The sequence below is a fragment of the Gigantopelta aegis genome, chromosome 8 (genome assembly GCF_016097555.1).
Source record: "Gigantopelta aegis isolate Gae_Host chromosome 8, Gae_host_genome, whole genome shotgun sequence".
NCBI lineage: Eukaryota > Metazoa > Mollusca > Gastropoda > Neomphalida > Peltospiridae > Gigantopelta > Gigantopelta aegis.
Genome location: NC_054706.1, coordinates 29,071,019 through 29,094,249, shown reverse-complemented (window position 1 = coordinate 29,094,249; position 23,231 = coordinate 29,071,019).

Sequence of the window (23,231 nt, the reverse complement as noted above, 5' to 3'; positions counted from 1 at the left end):
AAAAGGCAGTTTCTGTGGGAGGGCAGAAGTGGGGTTCCTATGGGGCAATTGTCCCCAGACGCAAATAAGAAAACCTTTTCTGACACGCAGTAGCCGATGTATATTTTTGTGCTGAGGTGTCGTTAAACATTCTTTCATTCAAATAAGAAAACGAAGTCTGCTTTTTAGTTAAAAAGTTAAAAAGGCGAAGTTTTCTGGGGGAGGATTGGGTTTTTCGATGATGTTTTCGTTGTTTGTTTTGTTTTGTTTGTTTCGTTTGTTTGTTGTTGGTTGGTTTGTTGTTGGGGGGGATTTGTGGTATTTGAGGGTTATTTTTCAACTGCCTCCCACATCTAGTCGTTCTAGACTACATACCCTGTTTTCTCTAACAGTACATAGAAGAAAAATCATCACAACTGATGATTAAACTATGTACTGAGGTGTCGTTAAAATATTCTTCTTTTTTCTTTATCTTTTTCGTTATTTCTACTCGAAAGGTCAGCACCACATTTGATCTGTTTTCAAACGTATGTAATTTCGCCCACAAATCGGTGTACTAAGATTATTACAATGAGTCTGCCCACGCAGAGACAGAAAAACAGAAAGACAATAATTATATCTGCCATAAATAGGACTTTTCCCCATTTTTTGACATAAACAACAGGCGGCAATTATCTGGGAAAATTACTGTTGTACGAATGCGGGAATGAGGAGGACAAATTCTATTTTGGTATTTTTACAGCACCTCGGGATCAGTACAAGGAGGGTGCGTATTTCGCTGGAAAGAAATGTCTTTTTAACCAGGCGCCTGTGCAGGGGGTGGGCTTCGGGGGTCGAATCCACCATCCCCTTCTCTGCTCAAGCAAATGTTCTTCTTTTTCAATATACCTCCCCCACCCCCCACCCCCACCCCACCCCGCATAGTATGACTCAAATCCCCCTGGGCCCCGTTCCACGAAGCGATTTTAGCCCTAAGATTACCTTACGCGCATAGCTACCCTATGCACTTAAGTTGATCTTAGGGCTAAGATCGCTTCGTGAAACGGGGCCCTGGAAACTTCGCTCACCAGTCTAGACCCCACCCCCTGCATAACTTACTGGACACGCGCCTGTTAACGGCACCTCAGAACATTTTAAACTATGGCTAATTGGTGTCATGTGTAGGCTCCAATTACCTTTTCTGGAAGCTCGCATCAACATTAATAAAACGTTTGTTTTGTTTAACGACACAACTAGAGCACATTGATTTATTAATCATCGGTTAACGGATGTCAAACATTTGGTAAGTTTGACATAGTCTTAGTAGCACGATACCACAGATAGTGTAACACACACCACACCCTTTAAGATACCAGTAGTGGTGCATTGGCTGATACGAAAACTAGCCGAATGTCACCCCCAACAACACACGCACACACACGCACACACACACACGCACACACTGCTCAAGAAAATGTTCTTCTTTTTCAATATATTTCCCGGGAAAACATGACACACACAACCGCCCCCACTCCACTTCGCTTGCCACAATCTAAACTACCCTGCATAAATTCAGGCACATTCAGGCCCGTTCGCGGCACCTTAGAACATTTTAAACTAAGGCTAATTTTGGTGCCATGTGTAGGCTCCATCACCTTCTCTGGATGCTCGTATCAACCTTAATAAAATGTGTCCATTGCCTGATTTGCTAACATCTTAATATTATATATGATGGGTATAAATTTAATTATAAACTTTTATAGAAGCCTTATTGTATCAATATAATATTTAAAGGCATACTGTCACGGATTTAAGGACCTTACTTCTCTAAAAATGGATAATAAATGAAAATTACATTAATTTTTGAAAATCAAATAGCTATCGCATCACTTTAACTGGACCATGATGGAGTGAAATCCATGTCAATCCTCTTGGCAATTTTAATTTTTGAATTATGGACCATTGCCGTAATTTAATTATTTTCACAAAATATCATTAATAAGTAAAGTATGGTGGTTACGTAGATGTTTCAATAAAGTACATTTAGGGGGAAATCAAATATATTTTTGATCAGGTAATACTTTGCTAGGCGATTTAATAGGTCAGTGGTCTGTGACAATATGCTTTTAAGCTACTACTACATCCAGCTGGATATCATGCAGAAATGAACTCCACAGATTCAAGAGTGCATGCCATCATACCTGTACTTATTCTAATGAGCTGTACCCGGTGCTAGTATTAATTTAGTAAACTAGTCTGGGAGTGGCAGTCCTCTTTGTGACGGTGCAAGAGGGATGAAATCGCCAATAAAGAATCTCCTCCAGAGTAGTTGTCCTCCTACAGACGAGGCACTAGATAGCGATTCGTGAAATCATCCACTATTTGTTTGCCAAATGGTCATTCGACTCTGATTTGTGCGGAGATACGGCCTTGAGCCCTGTTCCACGAAGCGATCTTAGCCCTAAGATCAAATTAAGTGCATAATCTTATGCACTTACTGTGATCTTAGGGCTAAGACCGCTTAGTGGGAGGGGGCCTAGGTCACATGTGTTACGGTTTTGTCGTTCAGATGTACAGCTTTCTAATGACACCAAAACAAAACCTTGTTTAGCTCTCTGGTACCGACTGACCCCCTTGAACTCAGTGACCATATGGTTATTTTGACCAAACAATAACCTTTCATTGTGGAACATTTCAATGTTCTTCATCGGATAGATTTGTCACTATTCAACTTCAAACAGTGGGATTTTGTTTTTAACCTCCCAATAAGTATCGTCAGATCTGTGACAACTCTTATGCGTGAAGGCCATTTGAAGAGTGCCGAGCACTTTTAGACGTTAAAATTAGTTGGCATTTCCCGATAAGTAAATACATTTAATGTAATTCAGAAGAAAAAAAAACCCACACAAATCTTTGCAAATCTTGCATGCAAGATAACGGCTCAGTACCCCATGATGTGAATGAAATTATATTAGAAATAACGCCTCGCGGAAGTCATCAAGGTTAAACGTGTGAACACTCATCACGTATTTTAATTTAACGTCTCGACAAATACAGCAAAGTGCCGTAATGAATATTTCCATGACGAGGAAAGTAAGGACAACAACAATGACGACGACGACGGTGATGATGATTAATGATGATGATGGTGTTGATGACGGTGTTGTTGTTGATGATGATGGTGTTGTTGTTGATGGTGATTATTATGATGATGATGATAATGATTAGTGGTGATGAAGATGATGATGATGATGATGATGGTGGTGGTGGTGGTGGTGGTGGTGGTGATGATGATGAAGATGATGATGATTATGATTAATGATGATGGTGATGATGATGATGATGGTGAGAATGATGAAAAAGAAGAATAGAATGATAATAACAATGATGATGATGATGATGACCATGATAATGACCATGATGATGATGAAATATAAATAGTAATAATAATAATACAAGGAAAGGAAATAACTGTGTTTAATGACACCTTAGCACATTTTAAACTACGGCTATTTGGTGTCTAACATATGTTTAGTTATTTAGACATTTGGTCCATAGAAAGACTAGCTTTCCCCGTGTTCCACAACCGCGAACAACTCTAACGTTCGCGAACCATTTGACTGGTTCCCGGTGTGGTCATTCCGTTAAAGAAGCAGACCCTAGTTTTAACCCATGAAAATGGACACAACGTTTAGTTAATCTACAAACCTGCAACATACTTTTGAATAAGGTTATTTCAGATAGAAGCTAAAAATCTGTGATATTTAAACTGGAAAATAGTGTCTAAAAATAGAGTTTGTTTCAATAACCATTACTTCTCAGACGAACGTGCGTTTTTAGAAACTAGGGTCTGTCACTTTGACGTAAACTAAAAAACCAGTCTAGCGAACGTTTTTTTTAGATATCGATAATGAGTAAAGAAAATTACATTTAATATGCATGTATCCATGTATCAGAAAGAATTATTATATACTGTATGTATTGTTGTAGTCTTTTGAAAAAGAAAATTAAATATTAATTAAAAAGTAAAGCTACAGTCTCGAGTTCCGAATCTTTTTAGCATTGTTTCATAATGCAAAATACAAAACTTCTGTTGTTTTAATAAACTAGTGTGCTTTCGCTATCAACGTGCATGCATGTGGTCAACTGCCTTGATATAGGTCTTCAAGCATGTTTTGAACGTAGCAAGCATTACCTTCAAACATCTACAGGATATTCCCCCGTCGGTGGACCCATTGGGCTATTTCTCGTTCCAGCGAGTGCTCCACAACTGGTGTAACAAAGACCGTGGTATGTACTATCCTGTCTGTGGGATGGTGCATATAAAAGATCCCTTGCTGCTAATCGAAAAGAGTAGCCCATGAAGTGGCAACAGCGGGTTACCTCTCTCAATATATGTGTGGTCCTTGGCCATATGTCTGACGCCATATAACTGTAAATAAAATGTGTTGAGTGCGTCGTTAAATAAAACATTTCCTTCCTATAGGATATTCAAGATAGGCATGCAAGATGAAGATACAATGTATGTGGATCACCTATTCTAAATGTTTCAATAGCAATAATAAATATACAGAACTTCATATACGTTGTTTTCGCTTCCTATTTATTGCACGAGTTTATTTTGCGCAAGAATATATACCGCGGTCTCGTGGTATGTTCTTTCGCAAAATAAACGAGTGCAATAAATAGGAAGCGAAAACAACGTGTGTGGAGTTCTGTATTTATTACATACCTTCTTTTATGTTTTACAAAAACGGTTTTTAATTTAACGTTATAACAACACTTTGTTAAATCTATGATCTAAACTCCTTTCATGGATTTACTTAACGTTAAGAATCATACTCTGCTGAAGCCTTGTACAATGTTTCAAATACGTTATAACGTCATTTGTAAATCATATATGACGTAAGTAAATAAAAGGCACTAACTGCTGTAAAAACAAAAGGGAATTCCCCATTTAAAAGTTCCGGTCCAGACTGCACATAATATGTGCGATACAGAATAAATTTATTACACGGTTTCAAAAGGCCTTTATCACTATAGTAAGATTGAATAGGTATGTAATAATATCGAGGTAACGTTATTATTACTGTTGTAATATACGGTATGCATTCATATTATTCTTTAGACAATATTTATTTTATAATATAGCAGTAGAGTACTTATACATGGGCACCCAACCCTGGCACTGCCGTGTTTGTTTTCTGGCGTTAATAAACTTTCTTTAAAATAGGAATATTCCAGAGATTATAGCTTTAAAGGGACATTCATCAGTTTGCTGCAATTTTTAAATTGTTATCGACTAACAGAGACTTTTTAAAGGGACATTCCTGAGTTTGCTGCAGTTTTTTGATGTTATTGACCAACAAAGACTTTTTAATGATTGTAATTGCATATCAAATATATTTTTCTGTATAAAATATTAGTGACTGTATATTAAACGTGTTTCTGATCGTTCTACTACTTGTACTAGGTTAAATTTCATTTTATGTCCTAAAATATATTTTTCCGTACGTACGAAATTATTGAAGACAAAATCCAGTTTGGGCTTCTTACAAATATTAAGACGTCCATAAACACACTGAATATACAGACACTGATATTCTAAACAAGAAAAAACATATTTAATATGTTAGTTTAATCGTAGAAATATTTTATTTTTCAGAAACATCTAACAAAGCAGCAAACGCATGAATGTCCCTTTAATGACTCGCATAACCTAAAACGAATTGTAATATCTCAGGATTAGGAAATATATAGTATGAAATCAGTTTACTGGCATGTGGACAATAGCTTTTGTATTTAACTTTCTGAGTGAAATGTATTTTTAAAAACAAAAAGAATCTCGAGATTGCAGCTTTAAAGGGACATTCCGGATGTTTCCAACTAATAACATATTTAAAGATTAAACTTACATATTAAATATATTTTCTTGTTTAGAATACCAGTGTCTGTATATTCAATGTGTTTCTGGTCGTCTTAATATTTGTAAGAAGCTCAAACTGGATTTTTTGTCTTCAAATAATTTCGTACGCACGAAAAACAAATATTTTAGGAAATAAAATGGAATTTAACCTAGTACAAATATTAGAACGATCAGAAACACGTATAATATACAGCCACTAATATTTTATGCAGAAAAATATATTTGTTATCTAATTACAATCGTTAAAAAGTCTCTGTTAGTCGATGACATCTTAAACATTGCAGCAAACTCAGGAATGTCCCTGTAACGACCAGCATAGCCTAATCTATCAGGATCAGGGAAATATATGATGAAATCAACTTACTGGCATGCAAACATTGGCTTTATTATTTAACTTATTTAGCTTTCTAAGTGAAATTACCCAATGCGAACCTAAATCCTTTTGCAGTGGTTTGGTAGCATATAGTTGCGTATGCCGGACAAAGAAATGATTTTAATTAACTGCAATTATTCAGACTTTGGGTCAAATCGTGTTGCGATTAAGTTTGCTAACGAGACCATTTGTATGTGTGTGTGCCTCTCATATAACCCATACGCTGTCAGCGAAGATTTTATTTTTTACGACTGCCGCAAATCGACTCGAGTCCGTATCTTGTCTACCGTCATGAATCCTCAACGAGCCGAGTGATTTGTGTGGGTTTCACGGAAGCAGACGATGCCAGCAGACGGCAGTAATGACTGACGAAAACTTATTCCAGAAAAAGGATGATACTGGAATTTATATGGTCCTGATCAATACTCATCAGAGGGCACATATTCCAAGAGCAATTGAGATGAGCACTTGATTCGTGTCATAATCTCTGGGAGTTTATTAAAAGTCTATTTGTGTTTGTTCGATCATTTGGCCGCTTGCGTATGTAATGATTTGGCAGTGTGCAAGTCATCGTAATGGGTTTGTAACTTAAGTTGTCCGATTAGAGATAAATCTTCCTCCCCGTTCAATATGCCAGCGTGTGGGACGGTTTAAATTTCAATGGAACTAAAACAAAGAAACAGATTTTCTTTAGCATATTAATAGTTGTATATATCTCTTGTAAACAAAGTCCTCGGGAGATTATTAAGATTGTCACAAAGAGGTCATTCGTAATTGTGTTTTATTGTGTGTTAAATTATTTAAATGTGTTATCAATTTATTATACTTTTCATTTTATTTCATTTTTCTTCCGTGCTTATGTCCAATTAAGGATCAACCAAGCTGTCCTGGGCACACGTATCGGCTATCTGTGCTGTCTGTCCAGGACAATGGATTAGAGGTGTGTGTTTTTGTTTCGTTTTTTTTTTTTTTTTTTTTTTTTTTTTTTTTTTTTTTTTTTTTTTTTTTATTATTTTTTTTTTTTGGGGGGGGGTTTTGTGTGTGTTTCTTTTGTGTATGTATTTGGAAGGGGCGAATCTTGCCACTTGCACCGACCAGTGATCCATAACTGGTTCAACAAAGGCCATGGTTTGTGCTATCCTGCCTGTGGGAAGCGCAAATAAAAGATCCCTTGCTGCATGTCGTAAAAGAGTAGCCTATGTGGTGACAGCGGGTTTCCTCTAAAAAAAAAAAAAAACAGTGTCAGAATGATCATATGTTTGACGTCCAATAGCCGATAATAAGATAAAAAATCAATGTGCTCTAGTGGCGTCATTAACTAAAACAAACTTTACTCTATACTAAATGTTCGCGTCGATGTCTATATGGATGTATATCAGCTAATTTTATTAAAAGAAGGAAAACAAACACACTTGAGCATCAAATGCTCTGGATCATGACAATGATATTTATGTATTGTTGTATATATCCTCGGAACAGAACAGAACAGAACAGAACAGAACAGAACAGAACTTTATTACATCCAGGCCGTGAAGCAACGGCATATGGAGAAGCATAAACTTCAGTGACTGAATGTTTTACATGACAAGATAGAACATACTTTACATACTTTTCTCAGGACACCTGTTTTATTACTGGTCAGTAATTCTATTCTTTAAATTTCAGGGTACTGAGATTTAGATAAAATTATCGTTTTAGGAAACATTTTCGGGGTTCCTTAAAGAAGGCACAAGAGAATAAATTGTGATAGTCATCGTCAATATCATTGGAGTCACCTAGTGTGCATATTAATCAAATTGGGGCGGGACGTAGCCCAGTGGTACAGTGCTCGCTCGATCCCCGTCGGTGGCCCCATTGCGCTATTTCTCGTTCCAGCCAGTGCACCACGACTGGTATATCAAAGGCCGTGGTATGTACTACCCTGTCTGTGGGATGGTGCATATAAAAGATCCCTTGCTGCTAATCGAAAAAAGTAGCACATGAAGTGACGACAGCGGGTTTCCTCTCTTAATATCTGTATGGTCCTTAACCATATGTCTGACGCCATATAACCGTAAATAAAATGTGTTGAATGCGTCGTTAAATAAAACTTTTTTTTTTTTTTATTAATCAAAATAAACGACAATACAGGGTAGGTGTACGCGCATGACTCGTCCATCGAGTGGGACCCGAACGTCCGTGGTCATTTTCTTCATTAACAACGAACTAATTAAGTAAGTCTGACACAATCTTTGTTTCTGTGGATAATAAACAACTTAAAAAATAAATAAAGACATAAACAAAAACAGTGTTCAGCAGCAGTGTTGATTTAATATATTTTCCGGTTGTTAGACCATCCTTTTGTGACGTAGATTAAAGGGGCTTAATATATGCTAACATTATTTTTGGGTTAGCAAACTTCCCCCGCCCCCACCCACCTACGCTGGTGGGTAGGAGGATAGGCTGTTGGTCGTTTCAAAGATGACAGAATCCTCGAAATTACAAAATATTCGATCGTCAGATACGTTATTCCACTACCGGCAGGAACCAGTCTACCGGAGGGTGTGACGTCAGAATAAAGATCGCGTAACTCGACTGATACGTATTAAATTCAGGTGGGAAATGCATTTGTGATTGCTCGAAAAGGGGAAATTGTGCAGATCGCTCTCTTGTTCCGTGCTATGGGCCAAGGAAGTTTGATTCCATTCATTTCAGTGTTTCCCGAAGCGCCTGTTTCCCACGATCAATAACCGATTTTCGTTGACATATCGCCACACAGAAGGCAATTTGCAATAGTGGCCAACGGGCTTTTTTTTGTCTTCCTTTCTTGAAAGTGCTGAAAACGGAAACTGTTAATTACGGTTAACTCTTGTAAAACAGGCAATAATTCGATTATTTCTACAAGGCATTTGTCTTGTGAAATTCACTCTGCGCCAGTGTTCGACGGTTAACATCGACCTGTTTTCACATCATCCTTGTAGCGAACAAATGGAAGACGTGTGACTCCTCAGAGGTGACGCTCAAACAAAATGCTATTTTAAAAGTTGAAAAAAGGAAAAGATGATGATGAACAATCGATTGCATTTTTCTTCTTTTTTTTGTGATCAGCAGCTCGTTTGCATTACAATGGTTTTATCAACGAAATGCAAAGAAAATCACCAAGATAATGGCTGTAAAAGAGAATTCCTCTAACTCGATTATACGAAAACCACATTGATGGTTGGTTAACACCGCTAAATCACATAGATTTATTAATCATCGGCTATTGCATGTCAACGATTAGGTAATTCTGATATAACAAGTCTTAAAGGCATATTGTCACAGACCACTCATCTATTATATGGCCCAACAAAGTATTACCTGAGAACATATGTATTTGATTTGTCTCTAAATGCACATTATTCAATCATCTACGTAACCACCATACTCACCTATTAATGATATTTAGTAAAAAAATAAAAAATAAAATTATGGCTATGGTCCATAATTCAAAAACTAAAATTGCCGAGGGTTGACATGGATTTCACTCCTATCATGGTTTATTTAAGGTGATGCGATAGCCAGATTTGGTTTCAAAACAATGATGCAATTTTCATTTATTATCCATTTTTAGAGATATAAGATCATTAAATCCGTGACAGTGTGCCTTTAAAAGAGGAGACCGGACTTGTGTAAAGTCATTAAACTAAATTTGAATAGCTCCCAAAAATAATACAGGTACGTGACCTACAATTCAACATATACTTCATGATAGTTTCGGGTCATCGATTCAGGGATAGTTAGTTACATGCTGGCTTTACAGGTAATCGAAAAATCAATCTTCCGGACTCAATAGTCAGTTGAACGATTTTTCGATCGTCCTAAACTACCATATTTCTAACGTAATATATACCAATCGTGGTTTACAGGCTGGAATGAAAAAATAGTCCAATGGCCCTACTGACGGGGGTCGATCCTAGACCGACCGCGCATCAGTCGAGTGCTTTACCACTGGGCTACGTTCCGTCCCAAAACTGTTTTGACGACCGAATGAATGTCAAGCACTGGCCACGGATTTTCAAAATGGGAATAGTTACCATTCGAAAATACGTTAAGTTAAATAAAGTGTGTTTTGTTTAGCGACACCACTAGAGTACATTGAGTTAATAATCATCTGTTATTGGATGTCAAACATTTGATAATTTTGACATACATTTTTTCCATTGGTAGCAAGAGATCTTTTATATGTACCATCCCACATACAGGGCGGGATGTAGCTCAGTGGTACAGCGCTCGCATGATGCGCGATCGATTAACTATCGATTCCTGTCGGTGGGCCGATTGGGCTATTTCTCGTTCCAGCCAGCGCTCCACAACTGGTGTAACAAAGCCCGTGGTATGTACCATCCTGTCTGTGGGATGGTGCATATAAAAGATCCCTTGCTGCTAATCGAAAAGAGTAGCCAATTAAGTGGCGACAGCGAGTTTCCTCTCCCAATATCTGTGTGGTCCTTGACCATATGTCCGACGCCATATAACCGTAAATAAAATGTGTTGAGTGCGTCGTTAAATAAAACATTTCATTTCATTTCATACGACAGACAGGATAGGACATGTCATGGTCTTTGATATACCAGTCGTGGTGCACTAGTTAGACGGGGATCGATCCCAAACCGTCCGCGCAGCAAGCGAGCGCTTTACCACTGGACTACGTCCATTAAAGGGACATTCCTGAGTTTGCTGCATTGTAAGATGTTTCCGACTAATAAAATATTTCTACGATTAAACTTACATACTAAATATACTTTCTTGTTTAGAACATCAGTGTCTGTATATTCAATTTGTTTCTGGTCGTCTTAATATTTGTAAGAAGTTCAAACTGGATTTTGTCTTCAAATAATTTCGTACGTACGAAAAAAACTATATTTTAGGAAATAAGATGAAATTTAACCTAGTCCAGATATTAGAACGATCAGAAACACGTTTAATATACAGCCACTAATATTTTATGCAGAAAAATATATTTGATGTGTAATTACAATCGTTAAAAAGTCTTTAGTCGATAACATCTTAAAAAGAGCAGCAAACTCAGGAATGTCCCTTTAAATGTTGGTATTAACGCACGTGTTGAAGAAACCAGAGGTTACTATGGGTGTGTGTGATGGGGGTGGGGATGGCCATACTCCACTGGAACTTTCAGAAGGTAATCGGATATGAGAAGCAGTTTGCTGCATTCTATAAGCATAGTTTCGCCTTGCACATTCCTTCAAATTTTTTTTAAATCTGAATTGACTGGTGAAAATAAAATGGTGTACTGAATTAAGTGCTTCGCAAGAAGGTTACTAAGTCTACATAGCATATACTGAAGACCAAACGAACCGTAAATCAAGGCCATTTGTAGTTTGTAATTAGGTTAGAGCAGGTTTAATTAAAGACACTCGATTCAGCTTGTAATTCTCCTGTAACTCGATATGTTGTCATTCCTCCCTCTCTCTCTCTCTCTCTCTCTCTCTCTCTCTCTCTCTCTCTCTCTCTCTCTCTCTCTCTCTCTCTCTCTCTCTCTCTCTCTCTTTTTCTCTCAGTTTGAAAACTCGTGTTCATGATTATTTAATTCAACGTTTCTGGTGATATTTAATGTACGTGTTGGTGACCATTATAATTTCCCTTTATACGATATTAATTCCCTTTTCGGAAAAGAGAATAGCATCATCATCACGCAGTCATATTATCAACTTCATCATCATCATCATCATCATCATTATTATCATCACCGCCGTCATCGTCATCATCATGAACATCGTCACCATCATCAATATCATCATCATCATCATCAACATCATAATCGCATCGTCATTATAATCATCAACATCAGCATCATCATCATCAACAACATCATCACAATCATCATCATCGTCGTCATCATCATTATCATCTCATCGTCATCATAATCACGGCGACAGACATTTGTCGTTGACATTGGTTCATTATATTTGTTGCGGTGAGTTGGATTAGAGCGATGTATTGAACGCTTCTGTCAATACTTCAGCATTGTATGCGATACGCATAACAAATTAAGAAGAAAAAAAATAGCAAGCGAAACCGCAAAAAGTGATGGTTGTTTTTTATTTTTTATTTTTTTTATCCTACAATATGGCAGATGTCTTTGACGTGATGTTTGTAAAAGTAATGTATAATGTGGGTGGCAGAAGGAATTTGTGGATTACTGCAAAACAAGTCATTAAGTCGTCAACTTTCATGAGAAACTCGTGGCATTACATTTACGCGGGGGTGGGTAAAACCTACCGGTATCCCAGAGAGTCACACACTAATTGCCTGGGCCGAGTACAGGCAGACCGAGCAGAGAAACGTCCGCTACGACTGGTTTAAGCGCTTTACGGTAAACCAAATGGCCACTGCGGGAACCATTCAAATAGTTCAGGGATCGAACTCAACCCTGCTCAAACAAATTAGTTTTTCATATATTTTCGGGGGGAGCCCTTCCAACCCCACCCCACCCCTCCCACCCCTCCCACCCCCACCATATACTACGCTTGCCACAGTCTAGACTCCCCTTTCGCTAAATTGCCTGCATACGCGCCTGAGTACATCGCAAGACCTTAGAATCTCTCCAAAAGTGGTCAAAATGCACCGTGTGGCTTCGCCATGCCACACTACTCTATATCTCCATAATATTTCGCCAGCGTTGGCCTGAATGATATCGGTCATAATTACCAAATGTTAGACATCCAACAGTCGATAATTAATTAATCACGGTGCACTAGTGGTGTCGTTAGGCAAAACAAACGTTTAACTTTTTCCAGCATTTTCCTACATGCACGTGTATCGCGCGAAGAAAAGTTGCCAAAAAATGTAGTTCTATCGTTGCATTCTGTATCTTGAAAAAGTACTTTTGTTTATTTATTTTGTTGAACGATACTACTAGAACACATTGATTTATTAATCACCATCTATGGGATGTCAAACATTTGCTAATTTTCATATACTAGTATAAGTCTTAGAGAGAAAACCTAGTACATTTTTCCGTTAATAGCAAGGGATCTTTTATATGCACACTCCTAAAGATAGGATAGCACATACCACGGCCTTTGATCTACCAGTAGTAGTGCACCGGGTAGAACGAGAAATAGCCCAATGATCCTAGACCGACTGAGTATCAGTTGAGCACTTTACCACTGGTCTACGCCCGGCCTCTTGTTTATTATAATAATATTAATATACAAATATATACTGACAGGAGAGCACATACCACGACCTTTGTTATACCAGTTGTGGTGGAGCACTGGTTGTACCGAGATATAACCCAACGGGCTCACCAACGGGATTGACATAGATCTAAAACCGACGTAGCCCAGTGTTAAAGCGTTCGCTTGATGCGCGGTCGGTGTGGGATCGATCCCCGTCGGTGGGCCCATTAGACTATTTCTCGTTCCAGCCAGTGCACCACAACTGGTATATCAAAGGCTGTGGTATGTGCTATTCTGTCTTTGGGATGATGCATATAACAGATCCCTTGCTGCTAATCGAAAAGAGTAACCCATGAAGTGGCGACAGCGGGTTTCTTTTCTCAATATCTGTGTGGTCCTTAACCATATGTCCGTCGCCATATAACCGTAAATAAAATGTGTTGAGTGCGTCGTTAAATAAAACATTTCCTTCCTTCCTAAAACTGATCGCTCTGAAACCATTCTTGTACATTCCGCTCCGGGAGAAAGTTGGATACATAAGCAACAAAATCGATTAAAATGAAATTAAATTTTAAAACGCGTCTGAAGAGTGGCAGAAAGTCGTTAATTCATTAACTTTCGCCTGACAACCAAGACGTTATAATAAGCGGAAGAAGACAGTTGATAAACTTAGTTTTTGTTTAGCCTAAGGTTTATTATTTTATTTTTAAATTTTAATCTTGAGAATGTCAGAATTTTATTCTAAAAACGTTGAGGTATTTGTTTTCATATGATGGTTTCAGTCAGATCCATTAGAAAAAAATATGAATTTTAATAGTCTTCATTAATAAAGTCGCTTTAAATTTGACACAATACGATACTTTTTCAATGTGTCTGCTACTTAATACATAAATTAATTTTAATTAATTTTGATATACCAGTCGTGGTACACTGGTTAGAACGAGAAATAGCCCAATGGGCCCACCGATGGGCATTGATCCCAGATCGACCGCACATCAAACGAGCGCTGTACCACTGGGCTACATCCCGACCCCCGACTGAGCTAGACCCCTCCACTAGTTCAAGTTCAAGTTCTTTATTGCTTTAAAGGCATATCGTCACAGACCACTGACCTATTTTATGGTCTAACAAATAATTACCTGGAAAAAAAAAATTGATTTGTCTCTAAATGTACTTTAATAAACCATCTTCATAACCACCACACTCCATTTATTAATGACATTTTGTAAACATAATTGAATTATGGCAATGGTCCATAATTTAAAACTAAAATTGCCGAGAGGGGTAACATGGATTTCATTCCATCATGATTCAGTTAAGATGATGAAAAATAAGTTCCTTAAATCCGTGTCAGTATGCCTTTAAGTTATATAAATTATAAGCTATATAATAAAAACCATTAAAGGGTACGAAACACAATGTCCATAGTTTAAACTAGTTGATCGTCTAATTGCTTTGGAAGGGCGGGGCGTAGCTCAGTTGTACAGAGCTCGCCTGATGTGCGATCGATCTAGGATCGATCCCCGTCGGTTGGCCCATTGGTCTATTGCTCGTTCCAGCCAGTGTTCCATAACTGGTGTAACAAAGACCGTGGTATGTACTATTCTGTCTGTGGGATGGTACATATTAAAAAAATCCCTTGCTGCTAATCGAAAAGAGTAACAATGGGTTTCCTTTCTCAATATCTGTGTGGTTCATAACCATATGTCCGTCGCCATATAACCGTAAATAAATGTGTTGAGTGCGTCGTTAAATAAAACATTTCCTTCCTTCATTCCTAAAACTGATCGCTCTGATACCACTCCGCCCCGGGAGAAAGTTGGATACATAAGCAACAAAATCGATTAAAATGAAATTAAATTTTAAAACGCGTCTGAAGAGTGGCAGAAAGTCGTTAATTCATTAACTTTCGCCTGGCAACCAAGACGTTATAATAAGCGGAAGAAGACAGTTGATAAACTTAGTTTTTGTTTTGCCTAAGGTTTATTATTTTATTTTTAAATTTTAATCTTGATAATGTCAAAATTTTATTCTAGAAACGTTGAGGTATTTGTTTTCATATGATGGTTTCAGTCAGATCCATTAATTTTTTTTATTAATTTTAATAGTCTTCATTAAAAAAGTCGCTTTAAATTTGACAATACGATACTTTTTCAATGTGTCTGCTACTTAATACATAAATTAATTTTAATTCATTTTTATTTATATATAGTCTTTAAAATTACAGAAATCAACAAAACGTTTTCCCCCCAAAAAAATAATTAAGTTTGATGATTTTCACAAAAAAGTAAATTTAAATTTGATAAAAGTAAAAACCCACTATAAGACTTTTTCAGTGTGTCTCTGCTACTTGAGATATAAATTAATTTTAATTCATTTTGAGTTATATATAGTCTCTAAAATAACAGAAACCAGCAAAACGTTTTAAAATTTAATTATTTTAGATGATCTTCACAAAAAAAAAAAAATCGTTTTCCATTTAAAAATAGGAATTTAAAAAAAAAAAGAAGATATGTATTAATTTTAATTCATTTTCATTTACATAAGTAACAGATATCAACACAAGTAAAAGTGACCATTAAAAGGTAAGAGTAACATAAATAGACATGTTTTGAGATTTTATTGCTCATATTAAGCAGGGGCGAGATTTAGCTCAGTCGGCAGAGCGCTCGCCTGAGGTGATTGCGTCGTAGGATCGAATGACATCAGTGGATCCATTCTCTGATTAAAAAAAAAAAAAAATCCTGTTTCAACCAGAGCACCCCTACTGGTATGTGCTGTCCTGTATGAGAGAAAGTGCATATAAAAGATCCCTTCCCGCTAATGTGGCGGGTTTCCTCTAAAACTACGAGTAAATAATTACCAAATGTTTGACATTCAATAGCCGATGATTAATACATCAATGTGCTCTAGTGGTGCTGCTGAACAAAACTTTACTTTTACTTTTCATTTTAAACAGCGTCAGCATCCAGTCAGTTCAATGTACGATACAATTTGTTTTGTTTAAAGTTAAAGTTTGTTTTGTTTAACGATACCACTAGAGCACATTGATTTATTAATCATCAGCTATTGGATGTCAAACATTTGGTAATTTTGACATGTAGTCTTAGAGTGGAAACCCGCTACATTTTTTTCATTAGTAGAACGTGATCTTTTATATGCACCATCCCACAGACAGGATAGCACATACCACGGGTTTTGAGATACCAGTCGTGATGCACTGGCTCGTTTTGATTAGAGCACATTAGTGTTTTAATCATCGTTTATTCTGGTATGTGTCAAAGATTTGATAATTCTGACACACTGTCTTAGACGAAATCTGCTACAAACAGGACAGAACATATCACGACCTTTGATATATCAGTCGTGGAGCACCAATTGGAAAGAAAAAACCTAATCGGTGAAATGGTTCACCAAAAAGGTTCGGTCCTCTGACAATTTTATGCACCTCAGGCAAGCGGCCTACCGTCTGAGCCTGAAGTTTGTACGATCCTGTCTGTGGGATGGTGCATATAAAAAATCCGACAGCGGGTTTCCTCTCTCCTCTCTCCACAGTGCGTCGCTAAATAAAACATTTCCTTCCTTCTTCTAATTGTTTTGTTTTGTTGTTGTTTATTTATTTATTTATTTATTTATTTATTTTATTAAAATCGTTATTTTAGTAATTAATTGTTAATCGTTAATTTAGCAAAATTAATTGTAATTTCAACGTCCTTGCATTCTTTTTAATAACTTTAATAAATTAAACACTTTTCTTTTAAACACAGCTATAAAACATAAATATTACTGAACTGTTCCTTTCATTAAAAAAATGAAATAAAATATAAGAATTAAATAGGTTAAAAATCAATATCACTGGAGGTGCTTAAGATCCATTCTCACATTTCATATAGCTATTATTTTGAAGACTGCGATCCACGCACATACATACGTATACACTCACTCGTACAGAGACAGACACATGCACGCACGCACAGACACAAACAAACACACACACAAAGACACAGACACACATACATACACACATATACGCACACACACACACACATACACCTGCACGCACACACAGACACACACAGAGACACACACACACAGACACGCACATACACAGACACACACACACACACACACACAGAGACACATTCGCATACAGACACACAAACACACACACATACACGCACACACACACATACACGCACACACACACCACACACACACACACACACATACACACACACACACACAAACACACACACACATACACGCGCACACACACACACACACACATAATCACACATACACACGTTGAGGAGTATGATTTTTTGCTTGTTTTTAAAAAAACGAATGTCTGATTAATCGATATTAAAATCTACGCAGAAATAAACAGCTTAACGTGAATTTAAAAAAGAAAAGAAAGAAAAAAGACTTACTACATAAATACGCCCAGTTTGCGTGAACGTCGCACTTTTCTAACACCTTTGTACTCCAAGGGTATATTTAGAGATGCTTTCTATGAAAGTTTGATACAATGCTTGAAGGTTTTATTGCACGTGTTGTTTTTCCTGTTTCTTGAAAAGTGCACTTATAAAAGGATTATATATTTTTTAACTCTTGTTAATACCAGCTGATACTTCCAGCAGCCTTTTATTATCGTTTTTCACGCGACTTGAAAATGACTGGGTCTTTTCAGGAGCATGTGCGTCGGAAGATTTTAATCAGAAAAAAAAAGAGAAAATCTGAGAATATTGCTGCTTTAGACTTTTACATTAATGACGAGGCATAATGGCAAATATACACGCACATACACCTACACCCACACCCACACGCATAGACACGAAACACACATACAAACATGCGTACAAACGCAAACACACACATATATTTATACACAGGTACGCTCGCGCAAACATATGTATGCGAGTGGGATGTAGCCCAATGGTAAAGCGTTCGCTTGATGCGCGGTCGGTCTGGGATCGATCCCCGTCGGTGGGCCCATTGGTTTATTTCTCGTCCCAGTCAGTGCACCACGACTGATATACCAAAGGCCGTGGTATGCATTGTCCTGTCTGTTGGATGGTGCATATAAAGGATTCCTTGCTACTAATGGAAAAACAATGTAGCGGGTTTCCTCTCTAAGACTATATGTGAGAATGACCAAGTGTTTCACATCCAATAGCCGATGATGAATAGAGCAATGTGTTCTAGTGGTGTCGTTAAACAAAGCAAACTTTTACAAGTGCATAAGAAATGTGAACATACCAAACGGTGGTTAGTGACTCAGAAATCGGTAAATGCTCGTAACTTTATACCTTCTTACTAAGACTTTATAATTATTTTATTTTATTTTATTTTTTTAAACTGTAAGATGTTTTGATGATTAGTAAATAGTACAGAAGATACACTTAGAAGAATTTTTTTTATCAAGCCAATAATAAATAGAAATGTTTATTGAAAATACAAAAAAACAAAAAACAAACAAACAAACAAGAAAAAAAACCCCAAACCTGTCTGTGGGTTGATTCGAACAACAAACATTTCCGTTAACAACCGTTGAAACCCGCTATAGATTGGAGTCATATCATAGGGTTTTACGTGTACATTCAGAACAAGCTGTTGTAGCGCATGCCTGTCCTGGACGCACGTGCCGGCCTCGGGCATCTCCTCAGTCCAGGACAGCGGCGCGGGCCGAGCACCTGTTAACTATTTATAAACCCGGTGTATCGATTATGATGCCACCGATGTAGATGGCTTTATCTACCCCTCCCGCCCCGTCCCCTCCCCACATTCCGTTGTATCACTCTGGGTATAATAATACCGACAGTTGCCATAACAATATTATCACGAATATCAATTTTCAGATCGCTTAAGAATTCCAAACGCATTATTTCTCCAAAGGTCTACCATTGCTGGTTTATTTGTCCCGGAATATTAAGAAACGTTTTTCTTTAATTAAATAGACCATGCAGCACTATTATTGGCAAACCGTTTTCTTTCATCTGTTGGAGATTATTGGTTCCACTATAATTAGCCAAATTATTTCAGTTTCAGCTCTTGACAAAGTAAAAGCAATTTGCTATTTTCAATACATGAATTATGCCTGACATTTAAGATTAATAGTCGCACTGACTTATTAAAATAATCTATTTGTCAGCGCTTGGTATCGTGTGCGTGCGGAACCGTGTGTTTTCAAAACGACAAATTACATGTACTTAAAAAGAAAACTTTTTATTTTAAGACGAAGATAAGGAAGTAAGGGGAAAAAATCAACACAACACGAAAATACTTTCTCAAGTCTGTCGATTCCACATCGATTTGATTTCGGCTTTCTGAATGATTTTTTTTTTGTAGGGTGCCATTATATTTGAAATACAAGGATGGTGCTTAGCAGTTGATGTATGAGGGTTGGCGCGAGATGCGTGAGGTAGTTGGATCGATCACCCAGAGTGGATTTACCCACTGGGGGTTTCCCCATCCAATATTTCACGACTGTTATATTACAAATTGTGCTGACATGTCTGTGGGAAATGGAAGAATGAAATGTATTTAACGACGCACTCAACATATTTTTACTTACAGTTATATATATAGCGTTGGACATAATTATGATTTTAAGGACCTTACAAATAATGAGAGAGGAAACTCGCTGTCGCCATACTTGAGGCTACACTTTTCGATCAGCAGCAAGAGATATTGTATATACACCATCTCACAGACAGGATAGTACATACCACGACGTTTGTTACACCAGTCGTGGTGCACTGCCGAGAAGATAAATAGCCTAATGGGCCCACCGACGGGGATCGATCCTAGACCGACCGCGCATCATACTAGCGCCTTACCACTGGGCTACATCCCGCCAATACTGCCAGTTGTAATATGCATATAAAAGGTCTCTTGCTACTGACCATCAAAAGTAGTCTTTGCTGTGGCAGTGGGTGACCTTTCTTATGTTAGGCTCATACTGTCAACTGTCACGAAGAAGTTGGCCAACTCGACGGTTGCGTTGTGATTTCCCCCAACTTCCGACTTACGACGGGTGCGCTCAGATTAACAACTAACCGGTCGTAGAAGTCGTATACGATTAAAATCGAGTTGTAACAGTATATTGTATATTGTTTTGTTCGTTTTCTTTGTATTTTGTAATATATATATTGTAAACTACCATTTCTCATTAAAGAAAAAAAAATTAAGTTGTAAGAGCGCTCAGATTAGCAAATGGACAGTCGGAGAAGTCGTGAGAGCAGAAAGCTGGCCAACTTTGTCGTGGCTGTAAGAGCGCTCAGATTAGCAAATGGACAGTTGAAGAAGTCGTGAGAGCAGAAAGTTGGCCAACTTTGTCGTGGCCGTTGGTAGTCTGACACTAGCATTAGTCTCTAGAGAAACTGTCATAAGACGATGTTTATAAGGAGCATGTAATACTGTTATTAACGGATTAACAACATACTGGTTTCACTGAACAATCATTCTTCATCCTTTCCGTTATATTTGAATTTCCAATCTGATTAATTTCAGATTAAATCAGATTCTTGAAACTGCACTTGAAGGTCACGTCACGTCCATCCATATGACCTTTTGTCTGTAAGCGATCATTAAAGTGCATCTGTTAAATGTCACCTTTTTGTTTAGTACATCATTACGTTACTTCTGTTTCTTGTAAAATATGGCATCTAATGGTTTTGTATCTTTGCTTGATGATTTCTATTTTCAATAAAAAAAAGAAAAATTAAAAAGAAAAAGAAAAAAAAACCTAATTCCGCTTCTATATCATTTTAATTTCCCTGCGCACAATGGAAAGCCTACATGTTGTGCATTGTCTCTAGCCGGAAGATTTCCTTTGCTCTGAGACAGCCGTGGGTGCAGCCACACTTTCATTCGTCGAACGGATCTTATAGGTACATGAAGAATGAGCCATTAAAGACACATTCACACTTTGCGATTTGCAGTAATGATTTGTAGAATACTACTAGTATTCAAAGTTCCCGTCTGTGCGCCCATTGGGCTATTTCTCGCTCCAGCCAGTGCACCACGATTGGTACATCAAAGGCTGTGGTATGTGCTATCCTGTCTATGGGATGGGACATATAAAGGATCCCTTGCTACCAATAGTAAAATGTAGCAGGTTTTTGCTTTAAGACTATATGTCAAAATTATCAAATGTTTGACATCCAGTAGCCGATGATGAATAAATCAATGTGCTCTAGTGGTGTCGTTAAACAGAACAAACTTTAACTATTCAAATGTTCTCATGTAGCATGCGATTTATAGTACTTCCTTGTAGCATGCTAGCATGCTATCAATATTACTCTATTATAGCATGCGACTTGTTGTAATCTCTTGTAGCATGCCATTTATAGTATTTCCTTGTAGCATACGACCATACTATAAATTGTACTCTCTTATAGTATGCAATTTGTGGTAATCTCGTGTAACATGTAATTTATAGTAGATTATTGTAGTATGCGAACATACATGCAATTTATAGTACTTTCATGTAGCATGCGAGCATACTATGCATTGTACTCTCTTGTAGCATGCGATTTGTAGTAATCTCGTGTACAATGTGATTTATAGTACTTCTTTGTAACATGCGATATGTAGTATTCTTTTGTTGCATGCGATTTATAGTATTTTATTGTAGCATGCGAGCATACTATGCATTGCACTCTCTTGTTGCATGCGATTTGTGGTACTCTCTTGTAGCATGCGATTTATGGTAATCTCTTGTAGCGTGCGATTAGTAGTACTTTGAGACTTGTAGAATGCGATCTGCAGCATGTACTTTGTGGTATTATCTTACAGCATGCGGTTTACAGTAATAGCTTGTAGCATGCGATATGCAGTACTATCATGTAGCATGCGATTTACAGTACTACTTTGTAGCATGCGATATGCAGTACAATATTCTCTTGCTGATATGCAATACCTTCGTTACGATCTAGCGGTTCTCACAATACATTTCGATCGCATGTTACATGTTACTACAAGGCACACAGTGAAAACGCGTCTTAAAGATGTATTCTCAAAGTAGCCTAATGGGGCTTCCAACCAACATTATTTATTTATGTTTGCTGTGAAATGTAAACATTACACATTCAGCTATATGCCCATAGAATAGTACAACCAAATAATTTAATTTACTAGTATATATAAAATTTTAACAGGATAATATTTAGAAGATATACGGACAAAATGGGCGTGTTCATTTGAGGCGAACACTTCCGTAACGTGATGCCAGGCGGAGGTTTCTGATAGGCTTGCTGCGTGTGCAACTCGTCTGCATTTTGTAAATTTGATACGACGTGATAAGACAGAACTGGTTATAAAGTTAAAGTCTGTTTTATTTAACGACACCACTGGAGCACATTGATTTATTGGATGTCAAACATTTGGTAATTTTGACATATAGTCTTAGAGAGGAAACCCGCTACATATTGCATTAGTAGCAAGGGATTTTTTTTATATGCACCATTCCACAGACAGGACAGTCCCAGCGCACTGGCCATATCGACAAATAACACAATAGGCCCACCGACGGGAATCGATCCTTGACCGAAAGTACATTAAGCGAGAGCTCTCTTTACCACTTGGCTACGTTCCGACCCTATGACAGAACTAGTTATAGTTATTTCAATTATGATTCTGCACCTTTAACCGAAGCATTACGAACACCTTAGTCAACTTCGTTTCCTGCATAAATCGGCCTCGGTGGCGTAATGGTTAAATCATCTACCTTAAGGCTGGTATGTACGAGGTTCGCATCTCGACAACAGCTTCATCCCAGGATGAGTTTTAAGGGCTCAATGGGGAGAGG